The following is a 26395-nucleotide window of genomic DNA, read 5'->3' on the forward strand; positions in this document are numbered from 1 at the left end:
ATTATTATTATTACATATTATTGAATGTATTAAAAGTTAGATTATTGAATTATTTGTCACATTGCAAAATTAATTGACAACCCTACACCAATCAGCTAGAACATTAAAACCACAGACAGAAGTCATTAAAGGCCTAATTGTGATGGCTAGACTGCTGGATCAGAGCATCTCCACAACATCATGCAGGTGTTGTGGGGCATGCCTGCTTTGCACCAGTGGGTACCTACTAAAAGTGCCAGATAACATGCCCTTGTGGGGCCTTTATGGGTAGCATAACTAGGAACTAGATAGTTTTGTCCACATTTCCATGTTGGCCCCACATATGAATGCCCACCAGGGTCAGTGATGGGACCAGGAGGGGTTAAACATGGGTCCCATTTGGGTTGTCCACTGCAATGGGGCCTAGATGGGACCCATGTGAGATTAGGGTGGGCTATAACTATGAGGCCCATTTGGGATCCCAGCTGGGTCCCAGTAACAATGCCCGTACGAACCCACTCAAGGCCCATGCCCACCTGTAACCCACCTAGCCCACGTTCCACCCATGTGCGCCCCACTTGAGCATGTTGGCTGGGAATAGTCCAAGAAAGGAACCACCTGTGAACCAGCGACAGGGTCATGGGTGCCCTGTCATCGATGCAATCTATATAGGTCCCACCTCATAACTTGCAGCACCCTAAAGTAGTCTGCTCCTAAAGTAATGGTGCCGGGTACCACAGGTCAGCTTCAGAGGTCCATGCCTGGAATCTTCAGAGCTGTGTGGTATGAGCTGTTTTAGGATGTTTTAATGTTATGGCTGATTGGTTTCAATTTAACCAGCAGTGCTCAACAGTGAATCATAATATTTATATCCAAGCTTGCAGTACTACATAAATTAAATATCTTGTAAATATGTAATAGATAGTAGTAACCTATTTGTCTTGGTGGAAAAAATAGAGCCCTTCTCAATTCCTCCATATTGTGAATAAAAAGTGGCACCATTAGATGGAGCTGTGCTCTCAGAGGCAGTGCTGAGGTGCCTTTCTCACACTCTCACACTGCTGTCTTTCTAGAGGGTCCTCTTTCTTTCCACTTGCCCAGAACTGGGCAGTGGCAGCTCTGACGTGCAGACCCTCCATTCAAACCAGCTCATTATAAATCCAATTTAAAGAAGAGGCTGCAATCTAAAGCTTTTGTATATTTCATATAGACCTGCCGCTCAATGAGGGCCACAGTTCCTCCAGCTTTATTCCAACCATGCAGAAGAACCACTAGACTTCATCCCCTTATCAAAGACGAGAACCTCATTAGTGAAATCAGGTGTTCTGCTGCATAGTTAAGCCTAATATGTGCAGACAGTGTGGTGCACAATGGATTCCATCAAGAGCCTGTGATGGACAGGCTAGTGTTCAGGCCTGTTAAAATTGCTTGATTGAAATTCTAGATTAAGAATCGTGCAGCGCGGCTTCAGGGAGAGGGGGCAGCTGACCTTTTACAATAGCACCTCTTTGGTACACCTTAATCAGCGATTAGCACTAATCTACAACACTAATGAGTGTTATATTCATTGCTGGAATGCTTTACACTTTTGTTGATGGAATATTTATGAGTTGTATTCCCTGGTCTGTTCACAGAATCATCTCTTCAGTATAAGAAGACGAAGAAAACCTCTACGTAGATCTGCAAAGCCCTTTAAAAGAAAAGCAAGGCTTAGGTAATGCAGCCTATTCTTCTTACCAGCGCTGTTATGCAAAACCTTGTATCTCCAAAATGAGATGAGGAAAAAACCCTTTTTAATATAATCTATTTCTAATTTGGAAGGCTGATTACCCAATCCCCATTCATGTACATTCCCCCTATCACATTGAATGCCCCCAACGCTAGGAGGGTTGTTTGCCAACACATGTGAAGTCAGCCACCACCCCTGAAACTGCCACTGATGCAGCATGGCTAGGGAGCCTGCAAGCTCAGAGGAAAACGTGGCTCCTCGGGTTCGATACAACGGCTAACAAACGCCTGTGCTGACCAGCATCGCTGTAGGTACGTGATGCGGGGAGAAGGAAGTGCCATCAACCCAACCCTGAGATAGTAAGGCCAATTGTGCTCTCTTTGGCTCTGGCGCCTGATGGCAAGCAGCATGACCTGGGATTCGAACCAGCAATCCTCGTTTCATAGTGGCAGCACCTTAACTTTCCATGGATGTCAATGTAAAAAGATGTTATTCGTAATGTAGGAGCATTTCTATTGGTCCATTCATCACAACATTATGTCAGAAAGTGAAAAATGGCAGGATTTTGTAGGACAGTGACTGTATAATTCAATACGGTGGAGTTGTTGTTTTGATCCCAGACATTCTGAAGCTCATAATGTCTCTCCCTTACTCTCTGACAGGTACAACTGCACCGGACAGCCTGAATTCTCCCCAGTTTCCTGGAAGTGTGACAGCACTTGGTCACATGACCTGGAAGAGAAAACCCAGGAGACCTTTTGGATCCCTTTCTGGTTAGAGAGCCATTATATCCGTCTGTCACTGTATCAGAGTGTAGAGGAATGTGTGTGCAGTCCTGTCTAGGGCTCTGTGGTGTCCGGGAATGAGCGAGTGCACCTTTCGCTTTCACAAACATATAAATAAGTGTTTGAAGCGAGTGGAAAACAGACAAGCATGCTGCATTTCTCTTTTTAAAAAGCGCTAATTAATTAGAGGCGTGAGCCGACACGAATGCTGCTGTTTTTGTGTGTATTTCTGTGGGGCTTCTCCTAACGAGGCGATTCAGCCTAGCGTATGATAAGTAATTCGGTACCCATATGGCTCCTGTGTGTTCACCCATGCTGTTGGGGGGTGAAGCCCCTTTGGCTGCTGCGAAGGCCCTGATGTGGCCAGTGTGCGAGGTATGGCGGCCTCGCATGACTGGCCAGCAGGGCTAATTGACGTGACACCACTTGTGTTTTTATTTGTGTGTGTGTGTGTGTGTGTGTGTGTGTGTTGTTGTGTCCCTGTGTTCCTGTAGAATGGGCCAGTTATCAACCTGGAAAGAAGTCTAAAGGCTGATGTGCTGATCTGCACAGCGACACAGCTGCGCTCGGTCTCTCTCTCTCTCTCTTCCCTCCTCCTCCTCTACGCCAAGTCTGCCTGACCCTCGCCATTTATGCCCTGAGAGCCGCAACCGTGCGCAACTCCGGTGAGTTCCCCCATTCCCACTTCTGTTCTTACTGCTCTCTTTCGGAACCCTGCATGATGCCCCGCTAAACCACCTCCCGCAGGCATCAGCATCAGGCCTGTGGCTGACTGGCGGATAAGATGTGGAATGTGTTCCTGACTGTGTTCCTCATTCGCAGTTCTGGAGGCTGTAGAACTGCATAGCTGAGTATTCATTTCTAAAGGAGTTAATCAGTGAAGTCTTTTTTATTGTTAAACTAGACTGCAGCCGTACAGTTCAAGGCATTAAGGGCTTGCAGGGATGGACACTTGTGCTGTCTTGAGGTCATCATTAGCCCACGAGTTTTGTGGATAAACTAATGTGTAGGTCTACACTAAGGCCGGTGTAGAAGATACATTTTAACGTTTTTTAACGTGACCCTTAAACTGTTGTTCAACAGCCGTGGGCATATGGGTTCATACACAACACATAGTGATAGCTCAAAAACTGTTTGGGGGTTCCAGAGGTCCCATTTGAGAACCGCTGCTTTAAACTACAATTTTCCTTTTTGGAAGTAACTAGGGGTCTCTGGGACAATGGATTGCAGAGCTGTTTTGATATCCAGGACCTGGAGAGAAGTACAATAGTGCTCTCTAGGTGACCCCTAGTGTTTGGAGTTTTGTGTAAAGGCCAGTTTAGGCCATATAAACATCATTATTAATAATGTAATGTGACCGGACCATTTGGCATTACTCACATTATCTAACTGAGCAGAGTTAGAGGAAATTACCACTCAAGCACACCTGATTCAACTCACCTGGTAATTGGCAGGACCACATTTCTCTCCCCTACCCAGGTCTTCAAATCTGGACCTTGAATCCAAATTTTTAGTCCTGGAAGTTGTTCTTGCTGGAAGTTAAGGGAACTGTTTTGATCAGTGTAACTGACTGGCCAAGTACTGTCACACCTATGAAGGATTGCAGTACAGGACTGGAACTGGATCCAATCCAGATTTGTGTGTGTTTGTTTGTACTTAGTTCAGGGTGTTATTTAAGATCAAATGATTTCAATTATTAAACTTAAATGATTTAAGCCAATTGGTTTCTCTGAACCATTTACACCATTCACTTATCTCATTGGTTTTTAAGTACATTTTTGATGCTTTTTGAACCAGTCTTGAAAAGACCTTGAAACTGTTCCGATGTTTGCTCCAACCCTACTGGCACCACATAGGAATAGCTCAGAAAATGAGGGCTGTCTGGGGGTTCCTGATTGGGTCCCGTTTTAGAAAACCACTACTTTTTAGTAGATTTTATTGGACGTGACTAGGGGTATCTGGGGCAGTGCACTGCAGTGCTGCTCTGATAAGAGGATTGCTTGTGAAGATGATAGCAGGACATCAAACTGAACCAGATATTTAGATGTCTTATGTTGCGGTTTCAGGAAACTGAGGCCAGGATGGTTATTATACTATTTAAAAGGGTTATAAGAACTTATAACTATAATATCCATCATCTGATGAGATCTGTAGTGTGATCATGCCAGTGTTTCTCACTTGTAGTCCTGGAGGCCATATAACTTCATAGCTCTTAGCATAGAGTCATTTCTTATTTTAAAAGGATTTAATCAACAAGTGCTTGTATTATTATTGTTATTCTCATTATTACTAATAGTAATAATAATAATAATAATAATAATAAACTAGACTGCTACCATACAGTGCAGTGTATCCAGGCCCTGAAAGGAAGGCACTAGTGCTGCCTTTGTGTTTGAAGTTTTGTGGATGAACTAATCTGTAAAGGACAGTGTAGGGGCCATACAGAAATAAATACTAATAATGTAATGTGCTTGGCACTACTCATATTATCTAACTGATACCTAATCGCTCTCATTAATTAATGGTTAGCAGTTTTGATATACTCCTTTAAAGCAGTTTCCGTCTTTTGGGAACCCCAAACAGTTGAGATAGGGATACATCACATAGCGATAGCTCAAAAAATGGACTGGTTGGGGGTTCCTGAGGTCCTGTTTGAGAACCACTGCTTTAACGTACAATAGATTTTATTGGAAGTGACTAGGGGTATCTGGGGCAATACACTGCAGTGCTGCTCTGATAAGAGGATTGTTTGTGAAGATACAGAACATCAAACTGAACCATGGATTTAGATGTTGCTGGCTCTAGAGGACCAAGGCCAGGGTGGTACTAGCCCTATTCAAATCTTTACAATAATATATACATATATCTGTCATGAGACAGTCCTACACCTATGACGGTAGATGCGATGTACCCAGTGACTCATATCACAGGAACTTCAGCAGTGCATATCCGTGGCATTGGCATGTGACAGTGTTCTTAGGTGCATCGCTGCTGGTAGTTCCGGAGGTTTTCCGGCACCCCTTCTTCTCCACGCCGCCTGTTGCGTCACATTACTTCCCCATCACTGCGCGTCGTCTCGCAGACACCTTAGAGGGAACTCTCAAGGGAGCTGTTGTCCTTTGTCATTGTGAGCGCTTTCGTCACATTGGCAGCTTTCGCTGAAGGGCGATCCGCACACGAGCTGCATTAAAAATAACTTGCATGGAGACATGGGTGTTTCCACACGCTGGGTCATGACAAGTGGGTGGAGGGTCACTGGAAGAAAGGGAAGCCCAGGGCCCAGTCATGAAAATATGGACAGAATATCATGCACTTCGCCTCCTCTTTCACACCCACATTGCTGGAAATTCTGAAATGAGCAAATGTGCAGAAGTGGAGAAAACCTTATTGGCACATGATCAGATCTTTTTAGCCAGTGCTGCTGATTATAGCAGTTTATATATAATAATATATTAATGCTACATGATTCTTTCACTTCAGATGTTGGTTTTGTATTTTTCAGCTTGTCCAGAAATGCACGTTGAGAGAGTGTGGTTTAGGGCTGGCTCAAGCTTGAATTATCCAACATTATCCTTCATTGTCATAATACTTATACACCTGTACTGTCCAACATAATCCTGCTCTTTGCATAGATGTCTCAGCTAAGAAAGCCGGGTCAGTCATGCAGCTGAGCCCCAGGAACAAAGAGGGCTAAGTGCCCTATTCAAGGGCCCAACAGTGGCAGCTTAGCCGACACAGGTATTGAACCCACAGCCCTGTGAACAACAACGCAGCACTCTAACCACTGAACCACTACTGCCCCAACCCAAGCTGCATCAATGCAAATTATCAGTTTTCCACAAGAGCAGAGACCCGTACTGTACGTAGATCGTAGACGAGTGTCAGACCCCAAGAGGGAACCACTCTGCTGCCGCATCCAAAGTGTTGGAGTTAGCAGTGCAGCCTTTTTTTCTCAGTTGCGCTCGCAAATAGAACATCAAGTGCCGCCCGAGCGACAACAGAAGGGATATCCCACATGTACAGCCGTGCTTGATGTGTGTGTCTGTGGAAGAGACCATCCTGCTGCTCTAGACAGTGTTTAATGTGATGCTCCCCCACCATTTAACAATAATCTTTGTGCTAAGAAGCTTTGTGGAAATCCAGCCATAGCTGATAACCCAGATCAGAACAAAAGTGAATAAAAGATCTAAATATCACTGAACTATGAGAATGTATTAATACTAAAAGTTAGAGCAGAATGGATCCGATTTAAATACAGAACAAAGAAATGTGTATGTATTTAGTTCTGTAGTTTCTGTTCCTCAGGCTCTCCAAGTGTGTAACAGTGTAGGCCTGTGGATGTTCGCTGATTGTTGGATTGCATTGTGGAGTAAAAGAACAGCACACTGAGTAAAAGTGGACTGGAAGCTTAAAAACTTTCTGGATAAAATGAAATGATGTGGCACGTGAACAAAGATCTAATGTGACTTCCCAAGAAGCTCAAGTTCAGTCTCATCTGTCTAAGGACATTCTCCCAGAAGCAGCGTGGCTTATCAAGGTGCATTTTAGCAAATTCCAGTCTGGCTTTTTATGTCTTTACTTCAACACTGGAGTCCTGCTGGGTCTGTTTTTCACAGACCCCATGGTCACTCATAAATTGATGGATAGTTTGATGTACCTTGATCTTGGAGTTCAACTTGTATCTCTTAGACTTTTTCTTTGGCTTTTTGTCTGCAGGTTGGCTTATTTTGCGTTGGCTACCAGTGACTGCCTTTGTATTCTGGGGTTGATTAGGGGTTTCCTCCTGCGTCCGTGTTGGCTTGTGGGAAACAAAATGCTCTGCTTTAATTGGCTGGTTGTGGCAACGCAGTGGCTCACAGGCATAGCATTACTTTAGTGTAGCTCACAAGAAGTTTTTGTAATGAATCCAGAATCTTTCAGAATAGTGCTGCTGTTCTCTCTGTGTCCCCTCAGTGTCCAATCGGCCGTTAGATAGCTGAATAGATTGTGGTACAATCTGGTAGGGGTAGCTTTTAGCATAGTACTAGCACCGGCTCACTTCACTGGCTCTCCCCCTGGCTTTGTGCCGCCCTCCTGGCTCTCTGGCCTGTTCTGTCACAGCTCTGTTTTACTCACATGGATTTTGCTTTTGAATGAGGACACGGCAGCCTTTGAGGTTTATGGTTTGTAACTTCCATGTACCAAACTTTCATTATTCATCTGTGCCAAAATACAGTTTTCCATTCTAGGGCCCCTTCAGGACTCCATTTTTTATGATAGTGTTAATTAAACATGCAGTGACTAAAAAGACGGCATCAGTCCTCGCACAAAGGGATACTTAAGTGTAGCAACAACGTACAGTCATGTAAGTATCTTGCACCCCTGCAGCTCTGTGTGGCATGAGAATCTCTGGATGATCCATAAATCATGCTGTCGCAGGTCATGCTGGGAAAATGTATTTCTACCAATAATATGCACTGGACCTCAAAACCTTCAAAAAGATTTGAAGACTCCAAGCACAGTGTGAGATCCATCTTATTTCTGGAAGTTTCAGCATGTAAAAGTCAAGGCTGTATGAGAAGACATATGGAAGGGAGTTGTGGTCCGTGAGAAGATCTATGGACACTTGTGGTCGTTAGCATGCTGCAGACTTCTCTGTCTCAGTATCCAGAGAGTCTGGCTGCTGGTTTCTGCTGCTCAAGTGCTTTGCTTTGAATGATGCCCTTGTCAGGTGGGTACTTGATGGCGGCAGAAACCGCCTGTGCCAGAGAGAGATGAGTGAACACGAGACGCACAAATTATTCTCATTAACATTCCCGTGCCACCATTATCGACTCATCTGCACTCTTTGTCAAAATTAGTGCCAAAATTGGAGGCAAGGCCAGACTTGTGATGAGCAGTCTAAGGCAATAAAGACCTGCCCTGGTCTGCTACAAGCATCACAATTGTGTCCTTTTTTTGCATTTACACTTGTGATCAGATGCTCAGACACTCAGAATGGACATGGATGTCATGTCAATATATAACTGTTCATTTTCTTTTTTTCTTTGTTTGTTTTTAATTACATTTTTAAATTTTTATCTGATTTGGACTGCCAGTTGCCCAACCCGTACGTAATGCACAATGACTGTGTGCACAGTCAAGCCACTCATTTTTTGAACTGGCGCCGAAGTAACATCGCTGGCAACCAACCAGCCAACCACCAGCCTGCAGACGCCAGTGATGGTCGGCACCACAATAAAGCAATGTGAGGGGAGAGCACCATCTACCCACCCTGGAGAGAGCCAGGCCAATTGCGCTCTTTCGAATTCAGTCTGCTAAACCACCCGGGGCCTCCAACTTTTCTGGAATCAACACAGGGTGACAATTATATGTATGGGGTCGGGAAATACACACATCACACCTGATATTTGAGTGCTGTTTTGACAATCGTTTCACATGGTTCCATTAAAGCTGGCTCCAGCACCTTTAGTTAGGAAACATAACTGTATCATATTTGTTTGCAGTTATTTTGCCCCTGTACACTCCATGTTGACTTTATGTAAGCTACACACATAATAATGCTACAAAAAGTTATTTGAGCAATTCCATAGAATAACCATTTTTGTTTCCATAAAGAATCAGTTATGTACAAAATGTAAAAACAAATCACTTTGAAATGTTTAATAATGATTCTTCTATGCTAAGATGCACTATACTAAGGTACACAGTTGGATACCTTGTATCTAGCTTGTACGGTACAGTATCCTATTTTTCTGACAGCGTACAGAGAAAGACACGTAAATGTGCAGAAGAACAACATTCATCCGTACGCTCTTCAAAGAAGCAGCAACATCTGCCAGAACATTTTTTCAAGAGTTCAGACAGCTTCAGCAGTAGATTTTTTTTCTGGAAACATGATAACTGAGCATTGATAAAAGTACAGACGTACCCATCAACAAAACTAGAACACCCTATTAGAGACTATTGGAGACCAACTCTATAGGACACCCTAGGCAGAATTATGCTTTGGAGGTTCCAGGTAAATGTGACCAGCTCATTTTAGTAGTCATTTATCTAATCCCTTAGACCTCGTAAGCCCACACCTCTCTAATAACTACATAACTACGTTTGCATTTATGGCATTATTCATATTACAGAGGTGGGCCAGTGTAGTGTTAGGAGTCTTGCCCAAGGACTTATTGGTGTAGCACAGCACTAGGGAATCGAACCCCAGTCTCCCAAATGGTGTGGTGGCTCACTTGCTTTTAGCAGTGTTATCTGTTGCACCACACCAACATCCAATAACTGCATTACTGTCATAATTAACAATTAATCAGTTTCATAGGCCCAAAAATAAAACCTGGTGGCACGTCACAAGATCTAATCCAAACCATTACCAAAAAATTCAATACAGTAGTTTCTGCATTAGGGCTCATAACTGAATAATAAACATAGGATTCAAGGGTTGAATTATATTACTTGATTATATATATATATATATATATATATATATATATATATATATATAAATATATATGTAGAAAAATAATTATGCAAATATTGTATTTCACAGCTAAAAAAAAAATAATTAGGCACATTAGCACAGGAGTCCCTAATCGTCCCCCTGGAGATCTTCTGTCCTGCAGGTTTCTCCTCCAACTCAAATTCCACACCTCGTTCAGCTGATCAAGCGCTTCTGAAAGCAATGATTAGGTGGTTGGCACTAACGTCTGCAGCAAGGTAGATCTCCAGGAGCAGTGGGGGTGACCCCTGCAACTGCGTAGATTCAAACACTTCACATGACTGTTATTCAGTCCAGGAAGGCTATCACCATGGCAACGTTTACATGGCAACTTGTAAACACAGTGAATAAAGCGTGACTTTATCAGAGATTAACACTCACACAGGAAATGGAAACCCCTCACATTGTACAATACTGAGTTGTAGGGTTCGCCAAGGACAGATGTGTGAGCACTTAGTAAGAAGCAGTCCATTCTTCTTCATCTTGCAGCATTCACTTCACTAACCCTCTGTGGAGAAAAGCAGCTGCATTTTCCATGAACTGCTCTCCATTTCTAAAGTTCAAGACTCTGCGAGACTGTGGAGTCCATCCCTTTGGGATTGATTATGCTGAAAACACCACTGTTCGTTTGGCCCAAAAGGTTTCAGATTCTAGCCTTGCCCTCATTAACTTGAAACCATGTTTGCCATTCCTAAGCCGATTGGCCAGGGATCTACTCCAGATAGCGGAGGAAAGGCAAATGAAAGTGAAAAGGAGCCAGAGCTAGCAGTGCTACTGTAGGTAATGATTTTGTTGTTCTTTTAAGCGTAACGTAACATGAGCCTCCATTAGACGTGCCAGTGCAGCCAATCTCAGCTTTTCCGTTTCAGAGGAAAGGCTTGCTGTTGTTGTGAGACCTGCAGAAGGTCTGGATTTTTTTCCAGCGATCAGAGCTCTGGCAGATAATGCTTGTCTGCTGCGCCATGTTTTTTGTGATTAGGGTGGCCTTGCAATGCTTTCCACTGCCACTAATGATTCACTTTGATGCTGATTTACTCTGACTGATTCATAGGCGGGGCATTAAACATGTGTGTACACACACACACACACACACACACACAGGGGCCAAGTTTGGGAAGTAACAAAAATAGGTTTGTAGATTAGGTGCATAGATAGTCTAGATATACCTGGAGATTTACATATCTACCACCACCCATGTGTGTGCATCCTCATACATTTTACATCTCTCTTTGAGATGCTATAGTTTTTTGGACATCTGGACATTGGTCAGCAGCATGGTAGACTTTGCCTCATCCTAACTCCTGGTCTTCATCTCCGCTGTTTACTTCTGTCTCTTTCATCCTGTAAAATAACCCCACTGTTAAATGACACAACGTGATCTAATGTGATATGATTCAGCTAAGCTGATTTAGCCATTAGGCAGCTCACACACGTGACCCACCGGGCAGATAACTGTATGAATACACATGGGAATCTTGAATGTTTGCATATTTCTATAAATGAGGAAGAATGTAGACTGCATAAATATTCATACTAAGAATGCATATTCAGATTTCTGTACCTAACATCTAGTGGGGAGAATATGAGGTCCAGAAGGACACAGGTAGACACTATGTTAGAAATCTGCTTCTTTTGGCAGGGTGGTAGAATTCCAGGTCCAGGATTAAGCACCCCTGATCTAGATGAACTTTAACCTCACAGATTTGCAAATATTAGAAGCATGAGCCAATAGAAGCCAAGATGGTAATGTTCTTCACAAAAGAATTGCCCCTCCATTAGCATTGCCTAATATGCTGTTGATCCACTGTGTGCCGCAAGAACATCTCCTGACCCACTGAAGCTTGGGTGGTGTCTCGGCAGCAAGGTGTTACAGCAGATCCTGGAAGTCCTGGAAGTTGCAAGGTGAATATATTGCGATTCAGATTGGTTACACCTTGAACTCTTTGTCATGTTCCTCAAACCCTTTCTGAACAATAGGTGCAGCTGATGGAGTCTGCTTTGACATTGGGGGAATAACATTGCCAGGCACTGGGACTAGACAATGGACAGGAGTTAGCAACAGGGTGTGTTTTGACACATTCTTCTCGTTAGCCCTTTTAGTGTTTGGACCTTATGGGATAGCCTTCGTTGCACTAGTACATTGAAGAGCCTTGGGTGCCCAACGCCCTGTTGTCGGTTTGTGGTACCAATCGCAGTCCTGTGGACACCCTACTATGCAATTCTTTGCTTTGTCTCATCTAGCTCACCTGATTCCACTTATTGACTACTTCGTAAGCGTCTTGAGGTCTAGGTCAGGTGGGTAAAGTAGGGAAAATACAAATAGGTCAGTTGCGACTGGGATTGGGAACCTCTGATCTAGGATGCACCCAGCTGGAATGTGGGAACTGACTATGACTGCTGTTCGTAAGGAAATTGAAAACTGAAAATGAACTTATCTGCATGTCCTCTCAGAGCAAGTTCTTGACAATGACGAATGCTGTTGATTTCCTTGTTCTGCAGTCCCTAACAATTATATTCCCTGCATTGGGCCGTCTGCCGTGACTGGCCGTTTCAGGTAAAAGTGTTATCAAACACCAATTACTAGGTGCTGTGTTTGGCTTTTTTCTAAGAACTGTTTTCAGGAAAAGTGTGAGACATGAGTGATTAAGATTCTTCTTCTGGGCTGCAGACTGGTGGGTAGGTTTGTGTTTGTGCCACATTCAGGTCGACTGACACTTCCAGTCGGACTCACGCTGCCTGAGTCAGACGTGTGGCCCGGAACAGCCTCCCGAAGCCGGGAGGAAAAGGAGAAGGAGGAGTCCGGGAAGATTACTGCAGGAGAACTTCAGCACTGAGCTTCTCTGACATCCTCTTCCTCAGCCACTTATTCTGTCCCTGGGTTTGCTGGATTTATTGGGAGGGCATGAAGTACACACACTCACACACACATACACACACACACATGTCCTCCTCCTCTGCTACTTCTTCCCTAGTCTCCGGGTCGGTTTGCTGCTGGCCACACTGTCTGGTTGGATGGCTTGTCTTGTGTCTTTCCGTGGGTCAGGGGTGCTTGCTTGAGGAAAAGGATGGAGTGGAATAACAGCCAGTGGGGAAAGAAGAGAGGGCAAGGATGCAGAAGACCAAAGGTCTCCTTGATTCATTTGCTGTTCTTGAGGTGTGATGGGCATTGGTTTAGGAGGAAGAATCCCCTTATCTCTGAAGACGTCTCAGTGGAGGTCAACGTTGTGTTACTGTTATTTTGTGCACATTCAACCACTGGCTATACTGGCATAGTGTTTGATGATGGTGTCATTATATATTGAATTAATTTGGATTCTTGCCTTTCAAAATTTGTTCTGCTTCTTCAACACCCTGTTTGTTTTGTTTGACTGCACCATCTAGGCCAGACACAAAGATGCTTTCTAGATATTTACCCTAAAACAATAATATACACAGCTTGCCTTTCTTTAAGGTGTCAAGTGACTACAGTGTATCAATATGATGTAATATAGGAACTAGATGAATAGGATCATGATTAATTTGCAAACTAACCTTTTTCTAATGAATCTGCAAATGAATCTGCAAATTAATTATCTTGGCCCCAACTTCCTCCAGTAGTTTACTCTCTTTACAGAGCCTTTTGACATATTAGCAGCTTCATTTAGCAATGTAAACACACAGCATCGCTACTGGAAATGTGGTCTGATCATTATCTAAATAACAATCCTATAAAAACAAAATCTTACTGAATTAGTTGGTGTACTGTTTATGTCTTTAATTGAGCACATTGAGTAAACATCCATAGTGCAGGCTAGAAAAAGTAAGTGAACCTTTGAATTGAAAGAAATAACCTGTGGATCACCTCTCCCAAACATTTCCTGTATATATTTCTGGGACAGCCCTCATCAGGTCATGCTGCAGCACCTCCATTAACTTGAATATTTCGAAACACAAATCTTTTTGTCAACCCGTCCGTCTGTTTATTTTTGTCCTTGTTGCATCACTCTCCAGACAACCAGAATAGAATGCTTTTGAATTACACACTTCCCAGTACCACCATCTCCATCTCCAGGCAAATGTGCTGTCTTCACTATTGTCAGAAGTAGTCTTTAGTCACGGTGGCTAAGCAGTCTAGCTCTCAACACTAGTATAGAGGGTTTGATTATTATGTGTCCAGTGCTCTTCAGTAATTCTTCTCTCAGAGTCTCAGAAGTAATTTCCATTCATAAAAAATGGTCTCTTTAAGCCTCTGCGTGGGGTCAGGCCAATAAAAACAGAGAGCAATGGCTTTGGAGCTTTTTACTGTCTTTAAAGATGTGTCTGAGGTGCGTGTCTAAGTCGGCTCTGTGGGCTAGATGGGGTCAATCTCAATGGGTTGTGTTGCCGGACAGTAATGGCATTGCAACAGAGAGGAGATGGTGCTGGCTGGCAGGAAAATGAAACCCCATCAACACTGCTGTTTCATTGATGCGGCTCCTGTTTCCTCCCTGCTGACATTTTCCTTCTTTTGACCATTTGCTTGATGGTCTCATTCAGAATCCCTCTGGTGGTCGCTGAAAAGCTGTTGCTGATCTCTGTTGCAGGAAATATCTTTGACCTTATCCTGGATGCAGCACAGTAATGTACAGCTATCTTGGTCGGCTGTGTTCTCTTCATGTGTGAGTAGAATTCTTCTTTAAATACAGGAGTACGGTTGCCAGAGAGGTGATGGGTTGTTTAGATTGCAGCAGATGATAATAACTGCACTACAAGTCCCATCAAAAAGCAGCTAGGATCAAAACGCAGCTGGGTACGTCTTAGAACGTCTCCGGCCTCAGTTCTCTATCTCCAAGAGCGGATCTCCAAGCATCGGAATGTGTTTTGCATGCAATGAATTCACATCCTGCTTTGGGTAATCATCCATGTCCAAAATCGAGGCCTTGTTGAAGTTTCAGAGATATCAAGATGTCATTTTCTACCGTAAACATTGTGTTAGGGTGGAGATGGAGGGTCTTTACTACATCGTATAATTGTGTGCTTGGCAAAATGTTTAGGGTAAGCCTCTGTGATGGACGCACCCCAGGGGAGCTTCATGGAGATTATGATCGGCAGACAGATTTTAAAGAAATGTTCTGAAATGCAGCATCAAACAAATCCCAGATTTGCAGATTTGCACAATACGGCGGTAATTTTTTTTTCCAGACCAGGGATACCAATTCAGACACCTATATTAGTTCTTAGGAGGGTTGATAATTAGCTGATTAGTTCATTTTGTTAATGTGGAAATCCTCCAGAAAGTTGCCTGAGAATTACTGATGTTGCCAGTTCTCCTCAGTATAAAATACTACCTTATTTTCCATGGTTTCCCAGACGATTTGTATTGAAATTGAATGCTGCTGCTGACTAAATCACTTGAAAAGTTGCTAAACAGTCAGAGGTGCAGTTTCTCCTGAGTGACCAGGGCCTTTTGAACCGTGGTACACAGCCACATTTGCAGTTTCTCCCAAAGCAATTCCCGACTTTAATCGCATTCTCCCATATGGCCGCTTCAGAAACGCCTGGCCCAGCTTGATATTCATTATTGTTTGACGTGATTAAAACGAGGAAATGAATCCAGTGGCCTGGAGCCACAGGAGCCCACACAGAGGTCCCTGTGTGTTGACAGCGTGTTTTGTGTTGTGTATGTAGTCTTCTGTCCTTGACAGGGGAATATAAATATACTCTCTCTGGACACACGAGCAAAAAATATGACATGGAACTGTTGGAGGGGAAGAGAGAGAGGGCGAGAAGCAGGACAAGGATAAAAGCATAGTGGGAAGCTGCTTTCATCACTGTCCAACAAAGGAGGGCCGAAGATAGCGCCTTGGTCCTGTACGTGCTCTAATGGAAAAGGCACATCAGTGAGTAGTCGCGGACACAAAAGGGTGGCCTGGAAGCCTGCGACATGGAGATGCTCAGTGTAACTCAGCTTCAGGCTGTAATGTCTGTGTTTGCTCACATTATATGTGTGGAATATGAAGGCATCTTAAATCGGTAAGGCTAAAGGTGGCATATGAAGCATTTATTGAGTATGTGAGGTGTTTATTGATGTATAAAAAGTAAGTATGTGACTTTAGTTGGGCCGAAAATTGCTCTGATGTCATTTTACAACCCTGTTACTTTGCCTCCGATATATATATATATATATATATATATATATATATATATATATATATATATTAACATTTTTCTTGTCTTAAGGTAATTATGTTTAATTTATACTGTAATTTCTTAGTTATGCTGTAAGGATATGAAATCATTAAAAGATACTACGTTTACTTTGGTATAACAACGCTATAAACCTAGGGGTTTTTAGCCTACTATGGTACATTTATGCATGTGGGTGCTTCCTGTTTGCAGATTGCTCCATCCTAATCTAAGGCTGAGACTGATATGACTCCATATTCACGTTTTAGGGCACTATTGAGAATGTCTGCCATTTTTCTTGGAGTGTCTCCCACAATCTCCCACAATACACTCATAATGTCTGTTGAACATTGTCATCCACTTCATCAGCTGAATGTGGACCATAATGCATTATGGGTCTCTTGCTAGGATGGAATGAAATGGAGCTGACAAAGTTTGCTCATAGAGCTAAGCAAGTGATAGTTACAAGCAACTGTACCATACGGATAACGGTCGTTAAGATTATTCCTTGAACAGCACAATGCTTTTATTCAGTTTGTGTGGATATGAAGCTTTAAACACAGCTCAGCCACTCGTGTGTGTTCATATGATGTGGAAGTGTCCGAGTGTATAGTGTTTAGCGCTACTTAGTGAACGAAATAGTCTCTCCCTGTATTGCACACTACTGATGAGGAAGTAGGGCTCTATTTCAATCACTGCCTAAGACTGGACATTTATGATGTCATGAGATTTTGATCACATGCCATCACAGCTTGTGTCAACCCATAATTTTATTAACTTTTATGTATTTGTGGAAGACCAGCGCTAAACAAAGCTTGGGCAGTGTCCCACTTTAGGGCAGTTCACTCTATATTTCACCCTGTACGTCTAGATAAGCCCAGTGATATTTATTTTTTTTATAATTTTGTTTAGTTGCTTGCTTATTTTGAATTAGTTGAGATTTTCTCATAACAGTAATTATTTAACAAAATGGGGAAAGAAATTTTATTTATTTATTTATTTTACATGTGAATCAGGCAATTGTGTATATTGTGTAAATGAACGGACCAATAGAAATGCTCCAAAATGACCTGGGCCAAGGTTTTCCCTTCTCTTGTAAAGTTGGCATTTTGAAGATATGAGGTTTTTGCCTGTTGTTGAGAGATAGAGATAGAGGCTGTGTTGAGTTATCACGAATGTACTTTTTTAACGTTAATTTCACTCAGTTTTTGGTGATGTGGTCCTGTCATGAATCTTTCTCTGCCTGTTTGCTTAAGTATCTCAGTTACTTTACTACTGGACAATGGCAGTGGTCAGTCTCTCCCGTTTCCCACTCTGCAATGCTGCTATATTTACAGAAACATTGTATTATTTGGTTGCAAAATGCGGTTTATTTTGAGTAGAAGTGTTTGGCTACATTTGGTGCATAGTGGTGGAAAGTAGAGGTGAGTGCAGACGGGGAAAATATCTATGCAGAGCGGAACGGTCTACCGCTGTGTTCAGTGAAATTAGATACGGCAACATCTAAAAAAAAAAAAAGCAGAGTAAACAGCATTTCAGAATGGAACAGTAAACAGTGTCTGTGGGTGTTTACCCACCTCTGCGTCCCTGTTTAAAACTGTACAATCCACATTTCTCGGATGTAAACATGTTTTTGACAGCATGTGTTTTGTACACTGTGCATACTACGATGACATGAACTAGTAATACGTCATGGAGATTACAAAACTGCTCCAGAAGTTCCATTTCAGACTCATTGGTTATTGGTTTTAGCTGCGAGGCCGTCCCATTATTGAAAGCACTGACTGTGGCCAAGTGCAGGGTCAGGCGAAATTTTCCATTAGCGAGTTATGGCCGGGTTGGGTGGGGATAGGGGGCATAAAAGCCTTAACCATAGAGCCTGAACCAAAAGCTTTCCCAGTCTGGAGCTATCAAGTCTCTGAGCTACAGAAGTTTCCATTTTTTTCCACGTTTAAATGCACTTACATATGCTGTAAAAGCCCCCTGCAACCAAGCCTCCAGAGTGACATGTCTAAAGCATCCCTCTTGTCTTCCACCTCTCAGACAGACTTTTCAGTGTAGTAAAGGAAATAGATGTTGAAGGATGTTCCGTGAGACAAGGGGACTTCTTGGTTGAAGCCCTGAATGAAAAGAGACCGTTCTTATTACTGCTGTGTTTGTGTATGTGAGTGTTCATCTGTGATGTATGGATTTTTTTTTTCAGGCCCCTAACTGCACTCAGTGTCCCAAGCATTGAGTCAGAGGAGCCGCCGTCATGTCCCGGGACAGGCCTGCACCCAATAATGAGCTGCTTGATTACAGCCTGCAGGCTCGCGGCTCAATAAGAGGCTTGCAGACAAAGTGAAGTTGATCGATCGCGGGAGTGCTTTAGCACTGCTGGTGACCTTGCCAGTCATGGGTGATAGTAAGTTGGAGAAGAATACTTTGTTGAATTAGGTGTCCCGTCTCTGAATGTCATCATTAAGAAGCGTGCCGTGTCCACCTTTAGCTTTTTATCAAATGAGCGTCACGCCTCCGCCGCCTCCGAGCGGACTCTCGACTCTCGGCTCTTTGATCATGCTGATCGCTCTCTCCTTCACGCTCGTCTGGGCCAATTAGCTCGCTCGGTTGACAAGTGGACGATGAAGCCATTGCTGTGCCCGGACAATCCAACAGTACACCCCTTCCCACCCCCAACACTGTTGGTCGCCTGCCATGTGACCTTGCCGGAGGCAATTGTGTAGTTTACTTATAGGACCAGGAACCCTCTGTGGTCTCTCATTGTGCCCATTCTCTTCCACCTTTGGACCTAACTCAACCTCTGGAACTTTCCCTGCGTCTGGTAAGACTGATGGATTAGGGTATGATGCACTTTTTTTAACACTGCGCTGTAAGGCCACGTCTCTCCAGGAGTCCAGGAGTCAGTAGGACTTAGTGTTCCTCAGGGGGTTCTTCAGCAGCATTGCATGCACTTGCAGAACTTCTTTATGTGAATGTTTGCATACGTGCTACTTTGAATCTGCATTGCTATGCTTTTGCAGTTGAATTTCTACAACAGTACCACACTGACCCTGGGTAGACCATGGGAGAAATTTCCGGGTAAGATCTGGTCACATCCTTGTTAGTGCTCTGGAGCGCACATTTGTATTTGAAACAGATTGCACCTGACCTTAATTTTCATTTTCATGCACAGGAAGGCCCTGCTGCTGCTCTGCTGTTTAATGCGGTGCTGTGATGCTCCATTTGAGTTGTCACTCCAAAGGGCAAAATATTTGGACAGTAGCTTTTAGGCTTTCTAGGTTTTACTAGGTGTAGCATGCATGACTATAGCATTGAATAGAAAGTTAGAAATTCAGCGAGTGAATTTCCAAAAGGATATCCTTACCCAATGAACCTCACCAAAGGTTTGATTCATCAGGCCGTCATCATCTCTGTGGATGTTCCTCCAACCCCATTTCGGTAAAGGCAATCCGACTCTAGTGGCTAAGCTGCAGCCGCTGTTGATTAATTCCCATTTCACTGTCTGACTGAAGTGGATTAGCCTGTGGGGTTTATAATCCCACCCGTGTCTGTGGCACAGCCCGCAATCCCACATGCTCCCAGATTAAATGGGGGTGGGCGAACATGCAGTGCCAGACCAGACATCACGGTAGCCGCCAGAAGCCAGCCATCATCTCCCTTAAAGCCTGGGTTCCTGCACCAAGTCTGGTTCCCTGTTTTTAGCTCAGTGCCCAAGCCAAAGGTCATTTGCCTGGAAAATTGAGGACAAGTTGAGGAGGGGTGTCGAAGGCTTGTGCACATGGAACCATAGAATGGGTGATGTTGAAATGTCACAACAGGCAAATATTTTGCTCGTAACGACCAACGGAGCAGATGGATGGTAATGTGGCGGGCTTTGGGAGCACGAACGTGAACATGTAAGGATGACTTTGTTAATGTGTCAACCAGATGACTTTAGCATTGGGTGCCCACTGCCCCTCCCACCCACCCCGAAAATACCCTTGGGGCTGCTCACTGAGCGCAATGAGACCACCTCTATTCCTATTTCTCCCTTCGCAAAAATAAACCTCATCCCAAAACAAAGACAAAAGCATGGGCGAATGGGTGTCCCGCTGCAGTGGAATTCAGATTTAGGGATATTTAGTGTGTCGCTTTCACCTAAAAGGTCACGTGTCCCCTGCCTCACCCACATGACCTCATACAGGAGCCAATCAAACGGCAGCATTCTGACGGGGCTGAGAGAGAGGACGGCGGAGATATCTTTTCCTCCCTTTTTTTTTTAAATAATTTCAATCCCTTCCCAACGTCAAAAGTGGTGGCCATCTGTTGGGAGCTGCACGAAGGTAAAAGCCTTTCTTTTTAAAACTCACTTCTGCATATTTGTCTACATACTCCGCTGTGGCCTGATGGTGCTCCTTGGTGTTCTAACGCTCTGGTGGGCAGTGGTTAGAACGAATGGCATCTTCTATGGCAGCTTGAAGGGATCTAATGAATCTAACAGTGAAGAGTGTCTGTGAGGAGGTGAGCGTTGGCGACCATCCACCATTGCTTTGACACTGGGTTGGCATTCAAGTTTGGGTTCCTACATTGTTTGGATTGAGTTATGTGATGTACCTCCTCTTTGCTGAGCTATAGTTATTTACCCAGGTCTACATTATACTGTATGTCGAATTGTGCTTGGCTCAAACATGCGTAAAGGTTCGTTGGGTCAAGCCATGTGTCCCGGGAATGAGGAATGGTGTCATGGTGACGGCACCTTTCTGCTGTAGTTTATTGTAGTTACTGGGCTTTACTTTACTTTACTGTAGGTTTTGGGTTTTGATGGTGGAGAATGCAGACAGTTTTGTTCGGTGAACGGCGTGGCTCAGATATGACTGGTCTGTCCGTGTCTGTACAGTTCTGACCTTGATAACACTGATAACGGAACAGTAAGAGAAGCCTCCCCTCCTCCTAAACGCTGCTGCAGAGCTCCATGGTCCTCCGCCATCATTACTTCAATTACCATCATGTCTTCATTATATGACATTGACTTCATTATATTACAAGTGAATCAGACAGTAGAACAGTCGGTACACTGTACTGTGTGATGTATTTGAATGTATTAAGGTGCTGAAGTAATATCCAGATACAATTTAAGATGACTAAATATGCTTTTATAGCTATTAGAAGGATTTCAGTTCAACATTGGTACATCCATAAAAAAAGAATGCCTCAGGTCCGAAATTGGCAGCCACTGCATATAAAGAAAGAATACACTGTCTGGCTTATGCAGAGATTTGGGTTTGCAGATGTAGAGCAGCAGACAGCTGTGGACAGCCGTGTCTTTGTTGCACCACCGTCTCCAAAATGGTCGCTAGCACAGAAGAAGCTGACAACGAACGACTGCATCTCCACATTCTCCTTCAATTAGAAGAACCGCCGAGGGCGATGCCTTATTGTTTTTGGCAAAGCAGTCGAATTGAATTCGTAAAGGCTGCGATGTGCGAGGAATATCTGCATTGAGGCTCTGTTTTTAGACCTAGTTCCGTCTTTGATGCCGGTTGATGACCAGAGGCGTCTCTGTTGAGTTCGGCCTTTTTCGCCATTGCTAATCCTGATCCAGGGGATCTAGCCAGGGGAGTGTTCAGTTGGGAGAGGGGTTTTTGTGTCTGTACAGTCTCCAGACTTGGGCCAGTCCTGAGTGTTTGGTGGTGTTCGGTGCAGAGAGGCTGGGACGTGATTATAACTCGGGGTGAGATCCAGACGAAGGCGACTGATTGGGGCTGACAGTTTTCGAGGCGGCTGTTGGAGGGACGAAGGGGGAGGGGGGTGCAGGGGGTGCCCCTACAGACACGCGCTCTGCAGCAGCTATGCCCGTGCGACCCCTCCTCCCTCAGTCTAGAATGCCTAGCTGCCCAGGCCTTGACCATGGCGCATGTCGTATACCCCCAGGATTTCTATCTCTCTCTCTCTCTCTTGCTCACTCTCTGTCTCACTCTCTCTCCCTCTCTCAGTAGTACTGAAGCCTAACACTAAGCATGCTCTAAGAGGAGCTTTTTGACCTGTGGTCAGTTTTGGTCGATACACTATATGCCAAATATTTGTGGACACCCCCTTCTAATAAATGCATTCAGCTACTTGAAGTTGCACCCGTTGCTGACACGATGTGCACACTGACAGCTTGTCTGGTCCCTGTAGAGAAGTATTGCCAATACAATAGGACCCTCTGGAGCAGATAACCATGTACCTATTGATGCCATTCTTAATGCCAGGCATAGGCTAGAGGGGTATACATTCTCTAATACTTTTAGGATGAGTTGGGAATAGGATGAGGTGGTGATCATATATCATCATGACCTCACTGATGCTCTTGTCGCTGAATGCAATCTAATCCTAACAGCAATCCCCCAAAATCTAGTAGAAAGCCTTCACTGGACAGTCGAGACAGTTCTCTCTTCTTTAATACCCCAGGTGTCCAAGTACTTTTGTCCACAGAGTGCATAAAAGTAGTTTTCCCAGTGCATTCATCAGCAGCCAAACAGAAAGCCCTCTTGTTGTGCAGAGCAAATTAAATGACCATAAATGACTTTTTTAAAACCAGATCTCGGTGATCTGTAGAGAAGTACTAACGTTTCTTCTCAATGAAGAGAAAGACAATAATGAAGTCAGCAGGTTCTGTCAACCATTCAGACATCAGAACATTTCCATAGCCATAATAATGTGAAGCCTCAGGGTGCTGCTCTCCACATGTTGATCGTGTTAATGAGTCGGCAGTTATAGAAATGGTTATTTTTTATGGTTAAGTTTGATTAGCTTCATCTGGTCTGCTTTCTGTTTATGGTGCAGCTTTGACTTCCTTGCGAATGCAATATCTGGGTATGCTACATTACCGAAGCAGAACCATCTCCATGAAAGTCGAGAGAAGAAGTGAGTTGTAAATACTAAGCAGATCTTCTTCATCTAGTCTAGTCTGGAGTCAGATGTATTGTAAGGTGGGATACAAGGTGAGTATAGTCCCGCTCCGGTCAGTGCCTGTGAGGGGGTTTCCTCTGGGTACTCCCCAAAACACATATGGTCGGTAAATTGGCTGTGCTAAGTGAATGGTTGTGTGTACACTTTGATGGGGTGGCACCCTGTCCAGCAGTATTCTTTGTAGGATCTGGACCCACCGCAACCCTGACTAGGAAGAAGTGGATGTGAGTGTGTGAGTGAATGATTGTGTATGTGGTACCCTTCAATGGACAGGCACCTGTCCAGGGGTTTTCCTGCCTAGTCTGAGTAGACTCCGGACCCACTGCGACCCTGGCAACGGAGGAAACAGGTAAGAGGATGCATGGATTCATCAGCAGTCAGAATCTGAGAGGGCACTATTGGCGTACTCTCTCAAGGTGAGTAGACGGCGCTGTTAGCTGGTCGGTGGAGCTGGCATGAGCGTGTCGGCTGCCTGGCGATGCTGCATTTGCAGCAGTTCGAAAAGAGACGGTGTTCGGCTTCACCTGTATTGGAGGATGCTGGTTATTTCCTTACCCTCATAGTGTCCGGAGCATCCCGTGTGCTAGGGGAAGCTATGTATGGGCAGGTTAATTAGCAGTGCTAAATTAGAAGAAAAAGGAAAAAATTCATGAATGGATGGATGGATTGATGGATGGTGTTTTATCTCCCACAAATAAAACTGAAATGCTGCTCTACCAAATCTGTGATGTCATACTTCTTTAACATTTCATATTGTAAAAGGCTTCAAATCCTCAAAAATAATCTTAAGCACATAAAGTGGTTGCAGTAACTGCAGCCAATCACAGAAGTATTCTGTCATTTATTATTAATTCATTCAATTCAAACATAATTTTGTAGAAATTCAAGTTCTAAACCTTCAACAGTTGCCATGTTTGTGTTCATAAGAAAAAGACAAGACGGTTTGTTAGGATTTTAATTTGAGAAGTTATTATTATGCCTATGGAAAAATGCATTCTGTGGAAAAGAAGTAGAGAAGTATTTCCAAAACACATTTTTTCTGTTTACATTTCTTGACATCGGACAAACTGTTCAAAATTTTAGATTTGAACGTGATTTGTTGCATAACTATGTATTAAATGTAGTCAATGTCATAATAAAACCTCATATCTCCAGAATGAAACTTTCCACAAGAAATGAAAAAGAGTAAAAACTCCGTTAAAGGTAAAGTTTCTCAGTAAGGAATAATAATAACTGAAGTGTAACTCTGAAGGGACAGCTGTGTTGATAAGCACTGAAGCGTATGCTGACGCACTTTTTCTTGGCCAGGGAAACGTTCAAGAAGTCATTATGCCGGATGGCACATTTGACCCAACATCATGGTTGAATATTAAACTACTTAAGAGGATAAAAGAATAGGCTGTGTGGCTAATACTTTGGTTAAACACTGTGCATCTGTAAGCTCCTTAGTCATTGTTGGGCCACAAAGCATGTCATCTTGCTCTCATTGCCACATGCTGCTTGTGTCTTATTTATTTATTACTTTTTTAATTACTGTTTGTCTCTATTCCCCTGTCCCTTTGTCTCTGCAGAGTTATTGCTGTGTTCTGTTTTCTGTGCCATCGTCTTACAGAGGAGGCTGATGGCCAGTTCACATTAGATTGTAAAGACCAGGAGCCTCTGCCTGGGAGGATTAGGAGAAGCCAGACAGCAGAAGATCTACACAGATTACATTTCCCTTGCTTTCATTCCAGCAGTATTGTTTTTTCTTCTTGCTGTAAAATTGGAAGTATTCCAGAGAGAAGCCAACTTTACTTCACTACAACTTTAACTTAATTGAACTGATATTTGATCCATTTTGATTTTTCGTTTCGCTTCTAGACAGTTATTCAGTTTCAGAAGATGCATGGCTCAACCCTGGAAACTGTTCTCTGTGGTGACATTTTGCATTCTGCATCTCAACAGTACATTTACTGTAAAAAGCTGTAGATAAATGACATCTCTAACCTATATTTTTGCTGAAACGCAAAATTATTTCAGAATTCTCTCCTCTCTCTCTCTCTCTAAAGTCAGATGATGGAGCAGCCTAATCCGGGTCTTTGTTCTGAAGCTTTATTCTAATTCTTCTCCGCAGCTGGAACAGTGACCCCGCTTACAGACTTTATAGGAAAATATCTTTTCTCAGAGACAGTAATCATAATAGACCTTATAAATCTGTCCAAGGGCTGGATTTGGTAGGGTTTAAGCGTTCACACTTTTACTGTGAACCACTGATCTGTAAAAAAATGGTAGGGTTTCAGAGTCAAGTCTGAATCTAATTTTTAAAAATGATATAGAGTGATATGATATAGATATGAGTGTTATGATATAGTTCATGCATCACCTGTTTGTCTTTAACAGGAAGCTTAGGGCTGTGGAATGGTGAACCCTTTGTGCAATTTTAGAGAGAAAAAAAAAGAAAGAGCACCATGCAAAATTTTGGAAACCCCAAGACCCCAATTTGAGGTTGGAAATTTAAACTCTCAAAAAAAAGTTTACCAAGGTTTTACAAGGTCTTAAACCTTGATTAGCTTGTTCACGATTAGGCAGGCGATACGAATTCCAAAGCTTTATAAATACCCAAAGCTAAATAAAGACTCCTCAAACCTCAAGGTCCCAACAATCAGCAGCCCAGGGTTCCTCTAAGCAGCTGCCTAGTACTCTACAAACTGATCCCCACAAAGCAAGAGAAGACTATAGGTGGATTTTCAGTCAGCTGCTTCCTCAGTTTGTAATGCAGTTAAGAAATGGCAGTTAACAGGAATGGTGAAGGTCAAGTTGAGGCCAAGAAGACAAGAAAACATTTCAAGAGAACCGCTCATAGAATTGCTATAAAGACAAATCAGGGTATGTTTAGAGAATAATACCAGCAAATTCTTAAATCAAACATCACACCATCTATAAAAAAGCTGTAGAGTGTGGCTTCTACAGCAGGATACTTATTCTAAACACACTTCACAGTCCACAATGGACTACTTCAAAAAGCGCAAGCTGAAGGTTTTGCCATGACCCCTGCAGTGCCCTGGCCTAAACATCATCAGAAATCTGTGGATATATCTCAAAGGAGCAGAGCAGCAAGACAGACTAAGAATCACACAGAACTAGAAGTCTTTTGCAAGGAAATGTGGATGGACACCACAAAATAAAAGTAAAAGACTCTTAGCTTTAACAAAAAATGTTTACAAGCTGTGTTTACCAGGGGTGTTACTACGTACTGACCATGCAAGCTTTTGCGTTGGGGCCCTTTTACTTTTTCTTTTTGAAACTATAGCTACTTACAGCTATTTACAGTAATAGTTATTTTGATCAGGGGTGCTGATTATTAAA

The 26395-nt window shown here is 43.2% G+C and overlaps 1 protein-coding gene across 10 annotated transcripts in view; it reads left to right on the forward strand.

The window, feature by feature from the left end:
• Positions 1–26395, forward strand: part of pcbp3 (poly(rC) binding protein 3) — a 96698-nt gene that overhangs the window by 31168 nt on the left and 39135 nt on the right. For all 10 annotated transcript variants that reach the window (XM_072685548.1, XM_072685549.1, XM_072685552.1 and 7 more), the window contains exons 2-4: positions 1614–1693; positions 2371–2481; positions 2988–3158. The gene's annotated coding sequence lies outside the window, so the exon portion shown is untranslated. The remainder of the gene's footprint in view (positions 1–1613; positions 1694–2370; positions 2482–2987; positions 3159–26395) is intronic.

The sequence above is a fragment of the Salminus brasiliensis genome, chromosome 8, assembly GCF_030463535.1.
Source record: "Salminus brasiliensis chromosome 8, fSalBra1.hap2, whole genome shotgun sequence".
Classification (NCBI taxonomy): Eukaryota; Metazoa; Chordata; class Actinopteri; order Characiformes; family Bryconidae; genus Salminus; species Salminus brasiliensis.